Genomic DNA, 23530 nt, shown 5'->3' on the forward strand with positions numbered 1-23530 from the left:
CGTGTGAATACGGTCATTTATTTACAGCAAGTTGCAGCCGCCCCTACGTCTTTGAAAAATTCCTAATTAAAATTGATAGGAATTTGATTTTAATGTGAATTTTCAAATTTCCCCGGAGATTCAAATGTTCAGTTCAGTATTGAAACTGTTAAAAGAGATAGTGTCGCCGTATATTTGTTCAAAATTTAATGGCTCCCATCTTATTTGCAATAGATAGGCGGTACCATTTCTACAGGATGACAAGTCGATTCGTGTCAAGAAGTGCACAGTCTTGGGTACATGAGTTGTCGGGTGGGAATTAACGTCTGCGGTTAGTCGTAACAATAAGAGGCCACTGGATCCGCTTAAAATTTTCTGATACCATAAATTTTGTTTGGATTTCATTTACGATACAGATTCCGTGGTTGACGAATTTGGTTTTGCTTAGTAGGTGTTTTTATGCTGGAAGATCTGTGATTGTGGTTTATAGTTTGTCGGTTTGCAGTTATTTATTCGTAGGGAAATATTTGATAAGGTGCAAGGAACAAGAGTTCAAGTCTGTGAGTTTTGGTTTGAGGATAGCGGATTGAGATCCGCATGCTTCCGTGCTGTAAATCGAGGGATTAGGTAAACACACTCACAGGTAATTTCGTGTCGAAAGTTCTCTGTATGACACACCGAAGTAATAGAAATGTGGCACTTTTTTATCGTGAATTGGTATTTCGTGTCTTGAGCGTAGCAACTAAAGAGCCGTATTTTATTGTGATAGACCCCAGTGTTTGTATACGAAAGTCAGTGTTAATTTCCCGGTGCCTTATTGAAGATCTGCGCTAGCATTATTAAAGATAGACCACGAAGACTGAATTAACCATAAAAGAAGGAAATATACAGGAAATCTGTCACTTATTATTATTAACTGTGTCGAGTGACCACTCAACATAGGGAAAGTAGCGGCACGTGTAGCATCGACATAAGCTGTCACCTTTGAACAAATTCTACGGTTAAAAGTGATGGTAGCACCTAGGTTTCTTGTTTAATTTTTGTAGTGGTGTCCATTAGTAAGATTGTAGTTCTTTCCTGGCACTCATATACTTCGCCGATTTTTCTTGTACTGTATCACATTAAAAGCAAAACTAAAGTTACGATACTCAACCAAAAAATAAATGAAATTAGTTCCCGACTTATAATACTAAACAGAATTCCCTTCTGACAAAAAATAAATAGAATTAGTTCCCGACTTATAATACTAAACAGAATTCCTTTCTGCGACTTACATTTGAAACAAACACGAAAGGCCTTGAGAATATGTCGTTTGGAAAAAGACGGCAAAGATAATCAGAAATTGCTAGATAGTCGTAACTCCGCTGAAGTTGTAGTTAAGAATCTAATAAAGTTACGACTGTATGGCTGTGAAAAGAAAAGAAATTGAGAAGTAAGGCTTCAGGTATTCTACTCGAATCATTCATATATTATAAGCAGTTTTCTTGAAGGCAAAGATACACAAAAGTGGAAAACTTTATATTTTATGATCGCATCAGAGAAACCAGATCTCTGGTACAGAACTGAACATGTAGAACAAAAAAAAAAGAGTAATTTACGCTGGAGTTATTTATTTTTTGCGTAACAAGTTTACGTAAGTAATTTACTATTGAAACTGACACACTATAAAAGGGTGAAGGATGTTATTTACGGCATACAATCGGGTATTAATTTTGTGGCGGATTAGCGTCTATAGATACCACGATTTATCTATACAAGTATACGATTGATAGTTCACCGTGCGACCACCTTCAAAGTGTCTTAAGTTTAGTAGATCGATGCAATTAACTCCGTCCTGTTAGAGATCATACTGCCAGGCAGCATTCCTTAAGGACAAGGGAAACCTTGCTGACAGCAAGACATTCAGATTCGTTAGCATTGTGTTTATAGGTGTATCATTTCAGTTCTGCTACAGAAACTATGAAATACATCGTTCACAGGGTTATACGTAATACACTGTAAATTGTACTTGATAATGAGGCAGCATAGTGCTAACTCCCATGTATATAAAGCTTCAAAAGTCTGAATACAGTTGGAATGACTTAATTTTTTAATGTCTAACACTGCAGACCGGGGAATATGCGATTCGTTTTAAAGCTAGTTTTCTCACGCATCAGAATGTTTATGACATCAACGACATCATGTGTGCTGCACTGCTTACGGTCTAAAAATGTGTTGGTTATACAGTTCGTAGGCAACGGCCTTGCCGCAGTGGATACACCGGTTCCCGTGAGATCACCGAAGTTAAGCACTGTCGGGCGTGGTCGGCGCTTGGATTGGTGACCGTCCAGGCCGCCATGCGCTGTCGCCATTTTTCGGGGTGCACTCAGCCTCGTGATGCCAATTGAGGAGCTACTCGACCGAATAGTAGCGGCTTCGGTCAATAATGCCATCATAACGTCTGGGAGAGCAGTGTGCTGACCCCACGCCCCTCCTATCCGCATCCTCCACTGAGGATGACACGGCGGTCGGATGGTCCCGGTTGGCCACTCGTGGTCTGAAGACGGGTGAGTATACAGTTCGTAGTAAAGAAGCAATAAATTACATGCCTGACACTCAGTTATGTTGCCTCTGTAAGCCGTTAGTTAGGCAATCCGCAAACATTACTCCGTTTAGTCGGTTGGTTGATTTGGGGGAATGGACCAAACAGCGAGGTCGTCGGTCCCATCGGATTCGGAAGTCGGCCGTGCCCTTTCAAAGGAACAGGAATCATCCCGGCCTTTGCCTGAAGCAATTTGAGGAAATCACGGAAAATCTAAAGCAGGATGACCGTCGTCCTCCCTAATGCCAGTCCTATATGCTAAACATTGCGCCACCTCTCTTGGTTTAGCCGTTTAGTGATACTGATACTGTATACACACAATAGCACTTATTTATTTGCTATCTTATTTTGGTACTGCAGTGCATACTACTGACCTGTAAGATTAAGTCTGTAGCACTACAACGCTTTCCTCAGATGACACAGTTGTGTTCAGGGAGATGATGTCTTAGGAAACTTGTTACGAAATGCAGAGATACTTGTAGCTAATAAGCGTTCGATACTAATGTTGGAATCTGACCCTAAATAGACAAAAACATCCGATACTGCTGACTACGCCGTCAGTGATCACTCCGGAGTCCTAACAATAAGAAAAAATGTATGACTATAAAAAAATTTCACAACGTTAATCTTCTTTAATTCGCCTTAACAAAGCTTCTGTCTTCAAGGCTCGTGACTAGAACAACAAAATTTACCATTTATAAAATACTGATCAGACGCCTCTGAAACCTGGGCTGTGGCAGCAAAGCTAGCTGAATCGCTGGATGCATTCGAGAGGAGGATACTCAGGAGAATCATTGGTCCAGTTTGTGAAAGGAGAAGATGAAGTGGAGATACAACCACGAGTTGCATGCCATCGACAAAGACCAGCCTGTTAGAAAAATTCTTAAGTCATCTAGGCTGAGGTGGGCTGGACACAGGCATTTATGAATGATACAGAAATATCAAAAAAGCTGTTACAAGGAAAGCCAGGTGGACAGAGATAACGAGGTCGACCGAAAACTAGATTGGAGGACAGAGTCACAGAAGATCTTCGGAAGATGTGCTACAGGAACTGGAAAATGATAGCAGTGGTCCGGGATAAATGGAAGGAGATAGCTGAAGAGGCTAAGACCCATTATGAGTTGTAGAGTCGCAAAAGAAGTGAAGGAATCTTTATTATCATCGTAAGCAGCGACTACAAGAATGAATTGGCAAAAAGTAAACAATCTGTTGTTTTAAAGAAGTGGTCTCATTTTGGAAGCACAAGGACATACAGTTTTCAACCACCCATTATTTTATGTGTTACATTTGAAAACAAATTTTCTTTTTTCGCAGATACAATTCCAGATCTCAAAACTTCCATGAACTCAAAATGCCTAAAAAATTATACGTCTAAATAAGAAGCAAATGTGGATAGAAAATTTACTAAGTTTAATATCAAAATTATATATTGCCTCATCGCTTTCATATCGAAACCACTGATAAAAGCAGTGGCACAATCTCAAATTTACGTTAAACTAACGTTCGACACTTCCGTTCACTGTCAGTGATCTCTCAGTATTGACGCAATAAGAAAACGCATGTCACAAGCTCCGTTGTTCAATCTCCACTTCAATTGTTGTTTTGAACGCTACAGTGACTACTACATTGCACTACATTCGTAGAAGTACCTAACTGCACCAACGGATGTCTCTGACTTGCAATAGCATCAGTGGTTTCATGCTAAAATGCTACTACCACCACTAATAATAATGGAGTTGTGACTTCAGGCAAAAACCGCTGGTACTCAGAGGGTTAAAGAGCAGCAACTGCATAAATGTAACTTTGAGGTAGGCGGATACTACACTGCTTTACTGAAAGAATTTTGGGGAACTGTAACTCGTACATGAAAGCGGTCGCTAACAAAAATCTCATTCCACCACTTCCTGGCTATTGTTCGTAAGTTTTGGACATTTACTAAGTTCGACTCTCGGAAGAGAGTGTGAATATTCAAAACAGAGCTGCAAGAATTGCTACGTGTTTCCTTAGTCAGCGTCCATAGGCATGTTCAGCAAACTGAAGCGAGATACGTCAGCAGGAAGATGAGCATCATAGAGAGGCTACTGTTTTGAGAGACCACTTGCCAAAACAATTTCCTGTTACACACATCTCGCGGGCTAACCACAGCACTAAAATCAAACACGTGTACAAAGTATACGTTTCTTGCAAATAAATAAAAAGTAATGAAAAAATAAAAAGCTTTCCACACTGAATGAACAGGATATCGGAAGAGACTCACATAAACTCTGATGTTGAAAGTAGACGGATGATGGATGTGGGACTTCATCGTTACTAGTGGAGAGGATTAAGTAATGAAATATTCATTAGATTAGTTACTGCAGTTACGGCGAAATCCTCGTGCTGTAGCGGACCTTGGATCTGGCGTCGCCTGCACCCCTTCCGCTGTACGCTTTCAACAGACCCAGCCATGTGGCGAAATACATTCAGCTCTGTGAGCCTTGATAAATGTTAATGAATGGAAGGAAGGATCGCCGAAACGCTGACTTCGGTTGCCAGAACAATAAAGGCGAGGCGACGTTTTACAAAGAGCGTCTCGCGACAAGAAGGGCCCGGATTCTGGACGGGTTTTGCGAACTTGGCGAACAAGATATCACTTTATAACTCGTAGACGTAAACAGGGCAAAGCCGAAAGAGCTGAAACTTTCTCTTGCCCATCACCCTTCGCCCCCTCCCATCCTCAATCTCACCGCCTACCTCCACCTTCGCTGCGTCGCTCGCCTGCTGTCCTTGTTGACACTGAAACCTCGAAAACTTTATCACACTGCTCTCGCTCCTTCGTACTCTGTATTAAATGAAGTTTGTCCTTGGCGAAACATGTTGCAGGTTCTGGCCTGTTTTCTAGAATGCTTTTTGCCATCTACTAGTAGAATTTCGTTGCTGTCCTTCCCAATGTTTTGGGAATACGGGATTAAATTATTAACCTTTTCCTTATCTGTCTGCGGAATGGGTGTTTCTGGTAACATTCACATAGCCAATGCACAGTCGAAGTCTGCACATTCAGCTGATACTTGGAAGGCAAGAGTTGTGGATAGCGTTTAAGCTCCTGTCCACGTCGGGATTATTAGCAATGCGGTACATTTCTGATTGGGGAAGGACAGGACACGGAAGTCGACAGTGTCCTTTTCGAAGAAACCATCGCGGTACCCGCCTTTAGAAAAACAAAGAAACCACTTGAAATTTAAAGTTTTTGCTTCCTGTAATGGGTTTATCTATTCTTGTTGCGCGTCACTTCAGAAAAAATTGATATGACTAAATGCAGCGCATTAAAAGTGTGAGAAAAAGTGAACACATTCCGAAATACTGCTGGTCAGACAAAGAGGATTCCCAATTCCGTCTTTTATTACTTTCTTATATCCTAACCCAATTTTCCCAGTGACACTACCATCTTCTATGTTTATTTTATAATATATGTAAAACATCTCAAGCCCATGTATCTATCGCAGTGTACGTCATTTCAGTCTCGATACCTCCTGCAAAAGTCACTACTTATCTCCAGCGTTTCTTGATTGAGCTTCCTGTTACGTATGGAATCAGGCACAGAATACATACAGACTTAGACTCGTAAATACACTAGCGCTAGAAATTAGCTGCAATGAAGTACCACTTTAAATGTCATCCGTGTTTTATTGTATTTGCCGACACCGAATATTTACAGGGTGACAATTATTGAACTATATGGAATAAAATCGCCATAAATTCTGAACCATTTGCTTTAGGACGTTTAAACTGCACGGTTGGCCGCTAGGCATGATGGGAATTTATAAGCGCATGCTGATTTGGCTTAGCGACGAAGCCCACTTCCGTTTGGATGCGCTCGTCAATAAGTAAAATTGGTGCATTTGGTGGACTGCGATCTCGCATTTCTCGATCGAGAAGTTTCTTCACCCTCGGTGGGTGACTGTGTGATGTGCAATGTCCACTCAAGTAATAATCGGTGTGATATTCCTTGATGTCACGGTGACCAACGAACATTACGTGAAGGATGTGGAAGGTGGGTCCATCCCCATTATCCAAAGTGACCGCGATTTCGACGTGGTTCATGGAAGACGGAGCTCGAACCCCATCGACGCAGGAGAGTGTTTGACGTCCTGGAGGAGTACATTGGGCACATCATTCTGGCTTTGGGGCACCCAGGGGCCACTGGCATTGGTCTCGATTACATATCATATACTCCAGATCTGAACACATGTGACTTTTTTGTGGGGCTATATTAAAGACAGCATCGATGTTCCGACACTTCAATGGGTCATGCTGAATTTACCTATTCGTCTGCGCCACTTCATCGCCAATGACGGCAGGCATATCGAACATGTCAGAACTCAAATCTGCATATCTGTAGTGACGTGGACATGTTGAAGAAAGTGTGGGCACGCCGTAGTAATTAGCGTTTTGTTGTTGTTGTAGTCTTCAGGCCAGAGATTGGTCTGATGCAGCTCTCCATGCTACTCTATCCTGTGCAAGCTTCTTCATCTCCAAGCAACTATTGCAACCTACATATTTCTGAATCTGCTTAGTGTATTCATCTCTTGGTCTCCTTCTACGCTTTTTACCCTACACGCTGCCCTCCAATACTAAATTGCTGATTCGTGGAGGCCTCAGAACATGTCCTACCAACCGGTCCCTTCTTCTAGTCAAGTCGTGCCACAAACTCCTCTTCTCTCCAATTCTAGCCAATACCTCCTCATTAGTTATGAGATCTACCCATATAATCTTCTGCATTCTTCTGTAGCACCACATTTTCAATGCTCATAGAAACGAAGCCGGTCGTAAGACAATAAAAGTGTAAAAATACAGCTGACGAGATTTTCATCAATTATTAGCATAATTGTGAGCTGTGAGAACAACACGCTCAAGGGTATCCTCATTAGAAATATCGTAAGAGACTCCAGCTGTATATACTTAGTCATACGTTCTCTACATCAAGTTCATGGTGATTTTTGTGATGTGAAACATGTCAGCAGAACGAGATATTCAAAGACAACTAACAAAATATATTTATAAAGCTCAATATTGGCCTTTAAATGTTTATATTAAATGTTTGCATTTGATTACTAATTTTTGTTCGAGAATTTCTCTACGATATTGAACACACAGGAGGTTAGGGGTATCAGTGCTGATATTGCGATCGTTGTTTCTTAAACACGTACTCGCTTCAGCGTGTTAGTTGTTTTTCTCTGTAACAGTCTTCCCACAAACACATCACATAATTTACTACCAGATGTTTTCTGCAAGTCTTAACTGCACCACTAAGTGGACTACGCCCACCAGAATACACTAACCGTCATGCGTCCAGTCGTCCACACTTTAACACTTGACCTCCTGCCCAGGAGAAAACAAGTGTTAAGGGCTGGTTCTTTCCATATGTACTTGGAGATAGTAACCAATCTAAACACATACTACTCCTAATACCTGCAACTATTAGTCTGCAAATGAAATAAACACTGATGTGACGTTTTTCAGTACACTGTCCTCAGTCATCAATAGAAATAACTCTACGCAGCTATAAAGCTCTTTCATAACCGTCGAACAGAAATAAAATGTGACAGACTGCAGAAGTCCCTTCTGATACACTTTTTTTAGGGGCATAACCTAACAACAGTAATGTTATGAGGCACTTCTGCAGTCCGTCACATTTGATTTCCGTTGGAAGGTTATCAAAGACCTACACAGCTGTGTTTTTCAGTGTGTTTGTGTCACATACGGTGCCACATTCTGTGTCTTTAGAGGCAAGTGCATGTCATTTTTCCATTTAGTATTGCATTTATGAATATTTCTATTACTCTCAAGGTCCAGTGAACTTCTGACAAAAAATTTCAGCTATAAGCAGATGTACTCTTAGGTAGTGGTTCACACTCGAAACAGCTTTACCTGATACATGCAAGACCAAATTGTGTGACCACTAAGATCTAAATATTTTCCACAGCTGACGAGTCCTCCCAAAGTATCATCTCGGGGGATATCGGTAAATGTAAAGACGTAAAACGTATCAACCTACTGATTTCTATGTTGACTGTTATTCTTATTCAAAAAGCAGCTAAATCAAATTTTAGCGCATTGAACGTCTTGTAAGCTTCTGCGCTGATTGTTGGTTTACGAAGACACATTTTGATAATAGGACGTGGTCCATTTTTAACAATGCAAAACTGGATGAGCTGTGAGTTGTAGTTTTTTTTTCAATTTTAAACCCAGTCCATATGTGCGAAACAAAAACAAATATTTCGTGATAATTGTAAATGTGTGCTCCTCGCGAGTAGTCGTTTTAACCACTAACCTCATCCCCATCTTATTTTTTCTATTTGTGCATCCTTCCTCAGCTCGATAACAGCGCTTTTTATCATATACGAAAAGTAATAATTCTGCCTCTTGAATCATATAAGATGGTTAATAATTAACTTAGAGCAAGAAGAGAAATAGGCCCATGATAGCATACTATGAAATACTCATAACGATTTCTCCACATGCAGATGCTGTGGAGTCCATCTTTATATTAACTGTACATCCTAGTGTAACATACTGCATCCTGATTCCCTAGACACGAACTAAACTAGGCATATTTTAAACAATGTATCCATTATATTGATAAATGGAGGAATACTAGCTTGGTCACTGGTGGTTACTCTCAGTCTGTGTGATTAACATGATGGACAACTCTGAAATAAGAATGCAAAGATAATGGAGCTGAATATGTATTTGTTTCTTGAAGCGCATTACTCTTTAACCTGTAACTGACAAAACCTTTTTTCTAGCACACCTGTGACGCACATTGTTACTATGAACGTAATGCCCTGAGACGTCGTCCTCGGGCTCGATGACGAATGAAACAGAAGAATGTCGAAACTTGCAAAAAAAGGCCACATCTTGGGAGTTCATGTGAAATTTAAAGCGGGTTACAGACGTCACATTGGCACCAAACTGCACTACAGTTCTGCCCAACACCATTGTGGATACAACAAAAAGGTCGTCCCATCCCCACTTACCTACATTTTACCCATTAAATTGATGGCTCATGGTTGGAGGTCAGAACCACGATGCCCAGCTGTGAGAACACGTTGTTTTCCTATGGATGGCTTAGTAAAACATTTCAGGCACACCGTCGCCCGTAATGGACACGAAGAGCCTTCAGGAGGTGGCATAAAGTGTGTCAATGTAACAACCCCTTCCCTTGAGGCTTTGATTCTGACATTTCACGGTCGAAAACGACAGTTCGAAGTACGATGAGCAACATGATGACGTTCTTGACACCTTTCGACACTGTTGCCCCTCCTCCCCCCCTTCCCCAGACGATTCAGATTTACTATAAGGACATCATGGGGCTGTAATCCCATCGAACGCGATATGACCCCTTTGAGTGTAGAGCGATAGCAATTTTTGCTCTGGTATAGAATGTGGAACAATTAGAAACCGTTCAAAATCATTCGACGAAATTTGAACCTGATCCGAAAGCAAATAGCGTTTATGTTAACCGAGTCTTGCTGTTCCGCACCCTCCTAGGCCGTGATCATAGAGTGGTGGATTATTGACATATGTATGAATAAAACGGCAAACGGTCCGAATAAGAGTCACCACCTCGGCAACACCTTCGTTGCCACCCACGCACCTTAGCTGAGCTTATCGGTTAGCACATCCCTATGTTGAATTTCAGGAAACACAACGCTCATCAGGTGAGTTTCCTTACTGTGCTAACACACGTCGGACATTACGGGCAGAATAAACATAAGAGGGGTCAACTCTTCCAGATGTTTGGGTCAGGATAATTATTTAAAAATCTGCAGCATATTATTCACACGGGTTCAAAAATGGTTCAAATGGCTCTGAGCACTATGGGACTCAACTGCTGAGGTCATTAGTCCCCTAGAACTTAGAACTAGTTAAACCTAACTAACCTAAGGACATCACACACATCCACGCCCGAGGCAGGATTCGAACATGCTACCGTAGCGGTCTCGCGGTTCCAGACTGCAGCGCCAGAACCGCGCGGCCACTTCGGCCGGCCTATTCACATGGGAACTTGCTGCGTGGGGTCTGATAAAGACTGGGCTACTTGAGATATGTTAGCGTATCTTGTCTTTTTCATGTTGATAGGCTCCTTCCACAGGCACATTAATACTTACGACGTTATCTTCAACGTACTACTAAGTAGTACACCACAGCTGCTTTAGACCCTGAGTTATCGATATGATCAGGTCACGTTCAATCGGGTTGCAGCCCCACGGGGGTCCTTGTAGGAGGGCTGAATCGTCAGGAAGAGGGGGACAGGGAGAGTCAGCAATGTCGACCGTTGTCAAGAATGTCTTTCCGCTTCTCATCGCACACCAAAGTGTCGTTTTCGACAGCGAAATACACTCATCAACCAGACGACCTGCTATCGATATACACCCAGCTAGGCGGCAGCAGCATCACCGGGCAAGGAATGACTGCTGGTCAGACACACGCAAGGTGCATTTAGAAATCAGTGAACGTACTGTCCGTGTGTAGAACGGGGAGGGCGTATGATCTACCTGAGTTCGACCCAGGGCAGATTGTGACGGCCCGGAGGCTCGGCACGAGCATGACTTGTTGGATGTTTTGGAAGTGCTGTGATGATGAGTGTCTTCAACAGATGGAGAAACCAAGATCCAGACGTAGTGGGTTTGGACGGCCATCACTCATTACTTATGACGAACGTCGTAGCCTGAGCAGACTGATAAACAAGACAAGCGGCGAACGGCGGAACTAACATCAGACTTTAATGCTGGACAGAGCACAAGTGTTTGGAACACATAGTGCACCGAAAACTCCTTATGATGAGCCTCCACAGCCGACGACCCATGCATATGACAATGTTAACACCACAACATCGGTAACTTGGGCTGAAATAGGTGACCATCGGCATTGGATGTTGGCACAGTGCAGAGATCTGCGTGGCCTGATGAATCCCGATAGCTTCTTCACCATACCGATGGAAGGGCGCGAATCCATCGTCTTCCAGGCGAACGGTTCCTTGACACCTGCACTGAGGGACGGAGAAACGCTGACGGTGGCTCCTGGGGAACGTTCACGTGGACACCCTTGGGTCCAGTAGAGCTCACGCGGGCACCACGGCGGCCAAGGAGTATCGTACAGTGATTGCAGACCAAGAACACCCCTTCATGACAATCATGTTTCCCGATGGCAGTGAAATTTTTCGGACACGATAACGCACAGTGTATCAACACCAGGAGTGTGATGGAGTAGTTCGAGGAACACAATGGCAAGATCCAAATGATTGGCTGGGCTCCCTAATTAGCCAGATCTGAACACTTTCGAACACATCAGTGATGTAGAATTTACGGGAACTAGGTGACTTGGTGTGCTGAAGGGGTGCCAACTACGTTCAGATACCTGCCAAGGCCTCATTGCTTCCATGCCACGAAGCGTCGCCGCTGCTATCCGTGCCAAAGGTGGAGGTAGGTTGTCATAATGTTCTCGCTGATCAGTGTATGTGGGAACCAGCGCCCCAAGGGAAGGGATAGTTCCACTGATGCCCTTTATGCCAGTTCCTGAGAGCTTTCCGCGTTGATTCTGAGCTGCGGCGTGTCTGAAATGTTTTCCTTGGGCATCCATGAGAAAACCGCGTGATTTCAGCGCTGGGCGTCACGATTCTGACCCACGTCACACAGGCGTCAGGATAAGGAGGGGGAATGTTGGTGGGACGGCGCGTGACTTTCTTCCTTTCGTGTGACGCGTCCACAATGGAGTTGGGTAGAATTGTGGTGAAATCTGGTGCCAGTGTAAAACCATTAACCCAGCTCACACATCACATGAACTTCTGGGCTGTGGCCTTTTCCTTCACATGTGTCCACACCTTGTTGCTTGAAGAGTCGCAAGGCAGAAGGTGACGTCGTAGGGCACAGAGGAAGGTCGTAGACACTATCGAGCTAAATTTCACATTTCTGCATCGCAAAAGCGACACTTCTTCTTGCATAGTGTATGTACTCTTAGGATGTAAATGAATAAAACAGCTAAATGTAATACGTATTTCTCAGGCGACCATAAATTACGGGGTGGTAAATATTCGTACCAATGGATCAGAGGGCTAACATCCTACACGGCTATTTCACTGGTAAACTCTCTAACCATCAATTTATTTCACCCCCTTTTTTCACAGGAATTGCATGAAACAAGTAATGTTCGATGACCAACACAATAACTCTTATAGTAAAAGAATTAACATATTCAAAAGACATCAACACATGTGATTCATAGTCGATATCACTTTCTTACACAGTAAGGGGTGAAACAGTGATTTACAAAGAGCAGCTACTCACCTTTGGCTCCCAGTTTAGTTCTTTTTTATTACTAGCAGCCACATTTTTGCCATGGCCACAGAACAGGCATGTGCTCGCTAACAACAACAATGTGCAATATGGTTTTTGGTGGCCTGTCACCATTTGTTTTTTTCAGTTCCTTCTGCCTTTCCATTTCTAGATTATGTCTTGTGTTCTTATTCTGTTGCGGAAGAGGTTGATTAACTGGTCTGCTAGTAGATTTCTAAATTTCATTTGCATAGAAAGGTTTCGATTTACTACATTCAGTTGTCACTGAAAGAAAAATGTAGCGGTTAACATGCGAGGCGTGTAGAAAATAATAAAACATGTTCGTCGATCAGCGTTCGGATTTCGAAACTACTGCGTATCACTCGTCTAACTATGAAAACCAAAAAAATACTATAAATTTATGATTGTCTTACGTTCAAAAGTGAACACAATTTTTTTTTTTTTTTTGCCCCATACATCCAAGATTTAGCCTTCACCTGCACTGTCGGCAGATATTTATATATCTCAGCGGCCAACAGCCGGCCGCGGTGGTCTAGCGGTTCAGGCGCTCAGTCCGGAACCGCGCGACTGCTACGGTGGCAGGTTCGAATCCTGCCTCGGGCATGGCTGTGTGTGATGTCCTTAGGTTAGTTAGGGTTAAGTAGTTCTAAGTTCTAGGGGACTGATGACCACAGATGTTAAGTCCCATAGTGCTAAGAGCCATTTTAACCATTTCAGCGGCTAACATTATTACAAAAAAATTATCTGCAATGTTCATTCAACACTTTCTGTTCACAGTATACAATCAGTAAACTTGAATGTAAATAGGAACTGTACTCATCGTCGTGTACTTCTACATTTTCAAGATGTGAAAGAAAGCTAGCTGTAAATATGCTAAGAACTAACCCATGTATTAATTTTATACTTAACAATGTAAGTAATCAGACTATCAATTCAACTGTAAGTTTTTGATATCAGAAGAGTGAATCGGCAACCGATACACTGTAGCCAAAAATAAGAACAGGTGCAGAGACGTAAGTCGCAAAGTACAGTAGTATATGTAAATACCGTTACTCAGTTGTTTGCTGTTGTATCAGGCCAATCAGCTTTGAAACATATTAATGATATTTATACTTGCCAGGGACTTGCTGTGAGTATTCCAGAGGCCGGGTGTGTGACCTCTTCAGTGGCGGGTCAATTGGGCTGTCTATATTTCACAATGTAATGCAGTGGTGTTGGTGTAGGTGGTGGTGGGGGTGGTGGCAGATGTGGCATATCAGGGAGACACTGCTGAATAAGTAAATCTTTTATTCCATAACAAAAGCAACGGTAGAGAAGGTGCTGGAACGATCGACGGTCGTTGTGTGGTAGGCGGCCACGGTCGAGCTCTGATGAAGGGGCGGTCTGGCTTCGCTGTTCAGCTCGGCATGTACAGGACTGGCGGCTTGAGACCACGGAAACCAGGGTGGATGACGTCGGTGACGTGTGTCCGCACTGAGCACAGTGCAACAATACAGACCCGCCCAGGGCAACGAACTGTGCCCGCTCGCGCGGTAGTGTGTGGGCAGTATTATGGCCCTGACTCGTACACACGGCCACCAGGATCGCGATCGTCACCAGACGGTAGTCACCCAGCGGATGGCGCAACGTTGTGAACGTTCCAAATCGACACCATTCGAACTCGGCTCAGGCAGTGACCTGCAGCTGACGGTGGCAAAGTCTGACAGGCAACGTAATTGTGACACTGTACTACTTTCCCATGTGCTTCTTTTTCAGGGGTGTATTCGAACTTGACTTCATTCTCGTGGATAACATCGCACTACCGCGTCGAACTGCACTGGTGGGGAAGCCTTTGGAACGAGAGGATATTCGGCGAATGGACTGGCTTGCCTCTCCCACAGGTTTAAATTACATAAAGAACGTGTGAGATTCGTTGGTGAGACGTATTGTCTCCATATCCACCAATGATGACGGAACAGTTGTCAATCGCGACGGTGGAGGAACGTAATGTCGTAACCACCAGAATTCCTTACCAGTGCTGTGGCCATCAAGGGATCACGTTGCTAGACATGGTGATCACAAACTCTATTGAGGACAATGTCCCGCCTTTTGAAATGCGCAGGGCACCATTATAAGACATGGCTCTGAGCACTATGCGACTTAACTTCTGAGGTCATCAGTCACCTAGAACTTAGAACTAATTAAACATAACTAACCTGAGGATATCACACACATCCATGCCCGAGGCAGGATTCGAACCTGCGACCGTAGCGGTCGCTCGGCTCCAGACTCTAGCGCCTAGAACCGCATGGCCACTCCGGCCGGCCGCACCATTATAAATCGCGGTGACTAAAGAGTAATTATTGTCTTTGAATTAAAGTGTCGTTTCTGTCATTGTACTGCTTTCAGGTACCTTCCGTACTATGCCGTAGCAGTTAATTCTATAGATTTTTCGACAACATGGTTGTGGAGAGAAGCGGCGATTAGTATGATTAATCAATAATTCAAAAACAGTCTTAATCGCATTTATTATTATTATTATTATTATTATACCGCCAACCGGTTTCAACCCGACGTAGGGGTCATCTCCTGGGCGTTTACACCTTTGGTCGACTGCTGGTGGTGTCACTCCTGTCTACATAACGGCAGGAAACTGTAGTTAATTCTGTGTTTGGTGCAAATTTCAGCGAGCTGTGTTACTTGGCCGTGACACTTCATGTGAAAGTTACTTTCGTCTGTAAGTATTGCCCACCAGTGTATTTAACATCTGTTTGCAGGGTTGTACGCAATGTCATCTCACTTTTACTGTTACTGTATCTTAATATGAGCTTCTGGACGAGGTAAGATTTTTCGTAATAAAAGTTGTCGACATTAAAGTATTTCACGATAAAGGATGACAGCCAAAAACAGTTGCAGGATAAAAATTTTATTAAAATTCTTGACCAAGGTTTCGGTACATTGCATGAGGGCTTAATTATTAATAAATTTGAAAATAATTTTTTTAATTTTTGGTAGCTGTAAGTCCGATTACGCTGTTTCGTAAACGGTTGGCCCTGACTAGTATTATTACGCAATCTGACTGCATAGAACAACAACAAAGAATGAAATGAAAATTTTCATTAACACAATTAATTAATTAAGTCCCCAGCAACTATAAAACCTACGAAACCAAAGCACAAGTGTAATTGTTCTGTGTGTGGGAGTGTGACTCAACGTACACATCTGGCACGGTTCTTCTTCAATAAGGAAAGAAATTTTAAATATCATTTATACTGAAGTAATTAAAAAATTGAAATACTATAATTGCGTAAGGAAAGCAGAATTACACTCTAATACAAGAACACAAGCCAGATGCTTTGTTGACTGAACCTGTAATGACGCATTATTTAAGACATTGATATAATAAAAAGAAAAGGAAGGAAAATTTTTTTTTCTTTTACCTTCATGTATTGACGAAAATCACTCTAATCATTACAATATATCTCCACACCGACTCTCTACTACCACATCTCAACAAGAACTCTCCACCACGACCTCTCGCCAAGCACTCTTCACTAGCACATCTCAACAAGCACTGACTACTACAAGTTCTCCCCAAGCACTGCCAGTGGAGGCAGCTGAATAATAGTCTTTGGCGCAATCTCTGGCGCTGTGGCTCAGTGTAGCCACCTTTCATATGCCCCTCCTCCACGGGCCAGAATTTCATGGTATTTTTGCCAGCATTGGTGGTGAAAATACCACCAAATTCGTCCACAAAAATACAGACAAAAATAAAAGTTAATATTAATACCTAAATATCACATGATTAGTTAAAATTTTGGCTTTGCACTGAACTTTCAATATTCAAATATATGAAATACAGTAAGCAATACAAATTCTTTCATACATGTGACTTTACATAATAGTTTACACAATACACAAAAGATCAGTTTATACAAATGTTCACATAAAATGCTTTCAATGATAAAAAAAATAACAACAAGTAGTTGCTAGTTCCAGCAGTAGCACCCAGCAATGGTCAACAGGTGCAGACACCAACAAGTGACATCATTCAGCAGAAGCAGTTCCATTAGTGGCACTCAGCAATGTTGAACAGGTGCAGACACCAACAAGCGACATAATTTCAATAGAAGCAGTTCATCAGTTGCACCCAGCAATGTTGAACAGGCGCAGACACCAACAAGTGACATTATTTCAGTAGAAGCAGTTCATCAGTGGCACCCAGTAATGTTGAGCAGGTGCAGACAGCAACAAGTGACATTATCTCAGTAGAAGCAGTTCATCAGTGGCACCTAGCAATGTTGAACAGGTGCAGACAGCAACAAGTGACATCATTATAGTAAAAGCAGTCCATCAGTGGCACCCAGCATTGTTGAACAGGTGCAGACACCAACAAGTGACATCATTTCAATAGAAGCAGTTCCATCAGTTGCACCCAGCAATGTTGAACAGGTGCAGACAGCAACAAGTGGCATCATTTCAATAAAAGCAGTCCATCAGTGGCACCCAGCAATGTTGAACAGGTGCAGACAGCAAGAAGTAACATCATTTCAATAGAAACAGTTCCAACAGTGGCACCCAGCAATGTTGAGTAGGTGCAGACACCGACAAGTGACATTATCTCAGTAGAGTCAGTCCATTAGTGGCACCCAGCAATGTTGAACAGGTGCAGACACCAACAAGTGACATTATTTCAGTAGAAGCAGTTCATCAGTGGCACCCAGTAATGTTGAACAGGTGCAGACACCAACAAGTGACATCATATCAGTAGAAGCAATCCATCAGTGGCACCCAGCAATGTTGAGTAGGTGCAGACAGCAAGAAATAACATCATTTCAGTAGAAACAGTTCTAACAGTGGCACCCAGTAGTGTTGAACAAGTGCAGGCACCAACAAGTGACATGATGTCAGTAGAAGCAGTCCGTCAGTGGCACCCAGCAATGTTGAGCAAGTACAGACACCAACAGGTGACATCTTTCCAGTAGAAGCAGTTCCATCTGTGGCACCCAGTAATGTGGAGCAGGTGCAGACACCAACAAGTGACTTCATTTCAGCAGAAGCAGTCCATCATTGGCACCCAGTAATGTTGAGCAGGTGCAGACAGCAACAAGTGACATCATTTCAGTAGAAGCAGTCCATCAGTTGCACCTAGCAATGATGAGCAGGTCCAGAGAGCAGTCCATGATATTCACTATCACTGATCACACTGTCCATCAGAGTTTATAAGCAGAAATTAAACATGTCCTAGTGGCACCAATCATGTAGAAAAAGTACAAGTAACAGTCCATAATATTCACTATCACTGATCACACTGCTCATCAGAGTTTATAAGCAGAAATTAAACATGTCCTAGTGGCACCAATCATGTAGAAAAAGTACAAGTAACAGTCCATAATATTCACTATCACTGATCAGACAGTTCAGGCATGAACAATAGTTTGAATGCACATACAAATGCTTTTACAATGCTCTTACACTAAACATACAAATTCTAATAAACACACAAATGATATCAGATAATTGTCATACTAACTATTACAAATATACAAATACCAGTAAACCTATAATATTTATGGGTGTCAGTGCAAGCCACTACAAACAAATAAAATAATATTTAGGAGATAGGTGGGTAGGATTAGGAAAGGAAAACACTCAAAACACACTCACTCATCTTTCATCCACATTAAGTACTACTGTGTAATTGAATAGTGTTAACTGTGTAAATGCAATTCTGTCAAAATTTGATGTTCATCTTGTGTATCAAGTAGTAGTGGCAGCAATGTATAACAGTCAATAACAGTTAGTCAACGTCATAGTCATCATGTCAAGACCAATGTTTGCCAAGCCAAATCAAATGTACTGTTGCTGAACAACTGTCAGTGAGCCAAGATATGCAAATACTTCCTCTCTCCAAAAAAAAATTATGTACTACTTATTGATTTAACAAAGTGTGTGTATAGACTATCTTCCTTCTACTTGAGTGTTCTAGTCTGCTATCTTCATCCTCCTTGTTCCATATAGACCAACAAAAAAAATATGTACCTCAATTACTTTACCTCTTATCCACCAAAACTCCAATAATCATCAGCATCACATAATCTCAATACTTCAATAATACCTCTTACGTCGATACATATAAATCTTATCATCAATATCATTTACCTTACCTCTTGTCCACAAAAACTCCAATAATCATCAACTTCATATAATCTCAATACCTCAATAATACCTCTCCAATACGTCGACACATATAAACCTTATCACCAATATCATTTCACTTCCATAACAACTCTTTCCTCTAGTCAGTCTCCTCGAACAAGTACAGATAAAATCCTAATGCAAACCTCATCCTCCCATACAATCCGAAGACACACTGTCAACACACAACCTCTGTGTAATTCATCTGACCCAAATCTTCTACTCATTATGAATTATAAACAAAGAAATGCTTACATGACCTCTAACAGACTTAGTTCGAATAACTCTCAGTAATTAAGTACGATTACGGAGTGTGAATTATCATAATATCTCACAGTGTGTACACCACGTCAAGAATCATGGCAGAAGCAAACATGTGGAGTATTTCTTGTGTCAAGTGTCACTCCCTATTTCAATTGCTCACGAAAAATGCAGTGTAATAACTGTCAATGGCCTAAACCTAGTTTTGGTATGTCATGTCGTTAGCTTCCTTCCTATTAGCATAAATTTATACAGCTTTCATAAAACCTCCAGCTCATGTGACTTCTAGGAAGTTTCTTGTACAAATGTCGTTTATGTCGAATTATAGCAGTTCATTTTCCTATCTTAAAAATATAAGGCACTGAGCGTAAGCAAAACAAGCAATAGCGAGTAAATATACCAGTAGAGAACAGAATGTCAACAAGTGGATGCAGCACAATTCTTACAACGAGCCTCTGCCAAGCGAACAATCTATAATTAATGCAATAGTGTGACCTAACCTCTATGTTCATTCACAGTATATCAGCATTTCTATATACCAAATTAAAGAGTAGTTATGACAACAAAACAGAAATGTGTAAATATGCAATCCATAAGTAAGGCAGCAAATATGTTATCTAACATAATAAACAGGTCATTAGCATCATATCAGCATAAGCAAATAAATGTCCATATGTAATCTCAATAAGTAAACATGAAGGCGCGAGCAGATAAATCACAAAGTATAACTTACATACATAATCACAGTCAGCACAATTAATCAGGTTACAATTATAATTTAAATAAATAAGCATAGCAGACACATAATAAAAAAATATGACATCAGTGAAAAAGCAGTGCAGCCAAGCGATGCATAATATACACAAGTTACAACCCAGTTCATTAATAAAACATTGTCAAAATCAGTTAACGTACGCAAGCACGTCGCTTCACAAGCAATTTCATAGAACATGAAATTAGCACACAGTATGAATCACGTAATTGCGAGCAGCAAATTACGTCTAAAGTACGTACCTAAGTGGAAATATGTTACCTGAAAAATGAACTCAATTAATAGTTACCTTTTTTAGTTTATTAGTTTCTTCTTGGAAATTACATTCTTTCAGAAATTTTCTCGATAGCAAGTCGTCTTAACGTCGGAGACACACAGAATTTACCTGAAGTTCTTAAATATTTTCTACAACCGTATCCTGAAAAATACTGAACGTTAATAACATAATTCATCAAGTCACTATAGCTTTATACTGAATTTAATCGGAGAAATTAGACTGTGTATTTGTTTACGGCTGTCAGTGCATTCGCACTGAGCGCTCGATCAGCCTTAGGAGCGTGACGTAGGAAGCAATTGTTTGCGGTCAACGACTGCCTTGTGCGGCGCGCAGACGTGACTGTTGCTTTGAGTATGTGCCGCCGCCAAAACCCAGCACGGTATCCTTGTATTCTCTGCATGTTTACATGTAGCTGTTAGTTTCTTTCGACAGTATGTCATTCCACAAAAATTTTTCAAAAGTATAACATTCCACAAAAATATATGATGTATTCCCTTAGAGCGTCGAGATTTAAGAGTTTCTACTTCGACAGTGTTATCATGAATCATTTTGCGAATTCTGTATGGACCGTTATAAAGCAGAAAAAATTTGCGACACAAGCCCTTTCCTTTGTGAGACAAACGATGAGACTTAAATAATACCTTCTGACCAACTGACAAAATTTTTAAACGACCAGGACGCTTAGCTGATTTCTCTCTTCTAGCAGCCGCAGATGCAATATTTTGTAGAGCCATGTTCACAACTTCAGAATGCCGCAGTTTCCGTGTAGGCGGAAAAGGAACGATTTCAGATATGCGATTTGTCGGTGCTTTGTTTTTTAATATCAGTATAGGCGGTAAAGATGTTGAGTCATTAGGAAGTTCATTCAGAATGTTTTGAAAAATATGAAGATACTGATCCCACGTTCTGTGATTCTGATGACAATAAAGACGACACAATTTATTGATTTCCTTCATCCATCTCTCTGAAGCGTTAGATTGAGGGTGAAAAAGTGAAATGAAAATTGGTTTAATTTTACGACGCCGTAGAGTACGAAGCCAAATTTTAGAACGAAACTGTGATCCATTATCTGATAAAACCTTATCAACGTGACCAACTTCTTTAAGAAAATGTTTGATGAAAGCATTAGATACTGAACAAGCTGTTGCTTTGCGTAAAGGTGTAAGACACACATATTTGGATGTCAATTCCACTGCTACGAAAATGTACGCAAAACCATTAGTAGAACGAACCACTGGACCGAACAAATCGACTGCCGCCATGTCCTTTAATTTCGCTGGAATGATAGGAAACAACGGTGCTCTGTGAGAATTTTTGGCGGCTTAGCCTTTTGACGTAATTTGCATTTGGCCAGAACAGATCGAATACGTTTTTCCATATTACTGAAGTAGCAATTTTCTCGTAATTTATGAAAGCATTTTCTGGGACCACAGTGTGCATAACTGAAATGCGTATACCAAATCAGCTTATTAACCCACTCATCAGGAATACAAACTAACCAAACAGAGTTGTCGACCGATTTTCGTTTAAAAAGAACTTCCAAGATAGATCGCAAAAAGGAGGTGTGGCCAAATCGTCCAATCTAACAAAGCGTCTAAGAAAATTACAGACACCAAGGAAACTACGAACATCACGTTTTGTGGTAGGAACAGCATAGTTACGAATAGTGTCTAATTTCTCTGGATCAGGAAGAATACCTTCTGTAGAAATAATGTGACCAAGAAATTTCACCTGAGAACGACCTAATTCAGAATTTTCTAAGTTCACTGTAATGCCAACTCTTGCAAAGATACTTAATAATGAATCCAAAATTTTGTTGTGCTCACTCCAAGAATGTTTAGCAATAAGAATGTCGGCAACATATGAAGTGATATTGTTACGAAGATAAACAGGTAAAATTTCGTTTAAGCTACGAATGAATGCTGATGAAGGTACAGTAAGTCCAAACGGCAATTTCCGAAATCTCCTTTGGGTAAAATCGTCATATCCGGTTATTGTTTACTTACTCTCTAGATAGATTGATAGTCGAAGAGTTGTTTTGACAGATGCAAAGAAAAGTAAAAGAGTAGGCAGCGGTGCAGAAAACTAAAAGGGAAATAGCACCACTACAGCTCGGGGCCCTATGCACGCTACGGCACATATTCACTTAGTGTAGTGAATCCCCTGAGGACTTTAATAGCCGCACATAATTTCCAGTTTGTGATTTAATGGCCAGTTTGGTGGAAGTGCGTACATAAATTGATCTAACCATGAACATGGATGTATGTCGTTCTTACAGTTGCGAAAGATCTTAAATTTCCGAACTGTTAAGAAGTGTTTATAGTCAAAGTTTTCTCCTCGTGGCGACAAAGACCTACCGCGTCTGTCCCAGTCCCGATGTCGATTATTGTCAAGTTCGCGCGCCTGGCGCTCTCTTGTTGCATCCCGTAAATGAAACAAATTATTTTCTTCAAACCCTTCTGCTAAACTAACACTTGTCAATTTATCTGAGATCTCCTCAACTCTTTCCGATGAATCACCTATTTGTTCCCTCTGTTTATTTACGTCTTCTGTAAGTGTCGCGACTCGGGTTTCAGTATTGTCACATTTAGTAGTTAACTGTTCATACTGTTGTGTTAGGTTATTTAATCTGTCATTCGGTACGGATTCCTCGATTCTCTCAAATATTTCTTCCTTATCGTGTGCACATTGTAAATTTAACTCTGAAAATTTCTGTACTATCACGCGATCTTTTTCTTCCTGTTCCCTGCCCTGTTCCTCTTGTCTGATTTCCGTTGAAATTAAGCTATTATTGTGAGCCTTCAAAATCGGTTGTACTTCTTCTCTAAATTCTTTCTTTGATTCATCTTTCATGTTTTTGAAACATCGTGAGCCTTACTGTGTTTCCATTGTTTCCATCTCGGTTTTACTTGTTCCTATTTGTGAGCCTAACCCTCTTATCACTGCTTTCATTTCTGTTTTAATTTCAGATCGTAACTGCTCCATTGTTCCCCTATATGTTTTTAATTCAGATCCCAAATTTAGTATAGCATCCATCAACTGCTCCATTTCTTCTGTCGTTAACCACGCAATCTGAGAATTTTTCGATTGTGAAAAATTTTGAACTGTTTCCGGACTATTTTCCCTACTTATTAAATTGTTTTCCACTA

This window comes from Schistocerca serialis, chromosome 5 (assembly GCF_023864345.2).
Source record: "Schistocerca serialis cubense isolate TAMUIC-IGC-003099 chromosome 5, iqSchSeri2.2, whole genome shotgun sequence".
In the NCBI taxonomy this organism is placed as follows: Eukaryota; Metazoa; Arthropoda; class Insecta; order Orthoptera; family Acrididae; genus Schistocerca; species Schistocerca serialis.